This window comes from Condylura cristata, unplaced genomic scaffold, assembly GCF_000260355.1.
Source record: "Condylura cristata isolate star-nosed mole 26May11 unplaced genomic scaffold, ConCri1.0 scaffold00825, whole genome shotgun sequence".
Lineage (NCBI taxonomy): Eukaryota > Metazoa > Chordata > Mammalia > Eulipotyphla > Talpidae > Condylura > Condylura cristata.
The window spans coordinates 1,931-3,067 of record NW_004567926.1 but is presented as its reverse complement, the minus strand read 5'-3'; positions in this window follow the sequence as shown (position 1 = coordinate 3,067).

Genomic DNA, 1,137 nt, shown 5'->3' with positions numbered 1-1,137 from the left:
TTTGAACATGCCTTTTTTAATTGAATTGGTGGGGAGGCTTCCTGGTCTGCAGTTGTTTCTCAAGCAGGCTAATGAATGAACTTGGGACTTGGGGCACCTGTTCCTAAAGGATCGCCTATACCCTTTTCCTAACTTCTCCTTCATGATCTCCTTGGAGATAGGACCAGATAAAGGCTCCTCTCCCAAGACTGCCCTCTACTTCAGAGACCGAACTGTTAAGTCCGAACTGTTACTGTGCTACTAACTGGCTACAGATTAGAGGGTCCCGTAGCCCCTCCTTAGGCTTCAGGTGCTGGCTGCAAGCCCAAATTATTACCTGTGCTTCTGACCAACTGTTTACAGAGCAGAGGTTCTAAGGATACCTTCCTCTGATTCAATTAATTTGCTAGAGTGGTTCACAGAACTCAAGAAACCTACTCACTCAGTTGGCTAGTAGATTTTACTACAAAGGGTACTAAAGGGTATGACTCAACACCCAGATGAACAGAAACTTAAGGTGAAGTCCCCAACAAAGGGACTTGGTGGCATCCTGCCATATGGCGCAAGAAAGGCCTCTGGTTCCCCAGTCAGGAAGCCCCTCCTTTTTGGCCTTTCTGGAGACTTCATAACTTTAAATCATTGGCAATTAACAATTGAACTCAACCTCTGGCCCCTCTTCCTTCCTTAGAAATCAGAGGCTGGGACTTTGTCCTCTATGCATGTCAGTTTCCCTAACAACCAGCTTCCATCCTTGGATGTTCCCAAAAGTTGTATTATTAACACAATAAGCAACATCTTCAATACAGAAATTCAGAAATTCTAAGATTTTTGGGAGCTGTGAGTAAGGACATATGGCCAAAGGCTAAGAATATATGAACAATACATATTTTGTTCCTCTGAATGACCAAAGGCATTTTTTCCCTTATTAGTTGCACTATCCCAAGTATTAATAGGGAACTCTTTTCTACACATAGGGTTTTTTGATAGTAAAAATAATAATACCCATAGAAAACAATTAAGAAAACAGACAAGATCATTAAAAAATAGTAATCATTTATAATCCCATTGTCTGGAACAAAATGTGTTCATGTCTTTTGGTGTCTAACTGATCATATCTTTTCTCTGCCCTTTTTTCTAGTGCTAGTTTTTTTTTTTTTT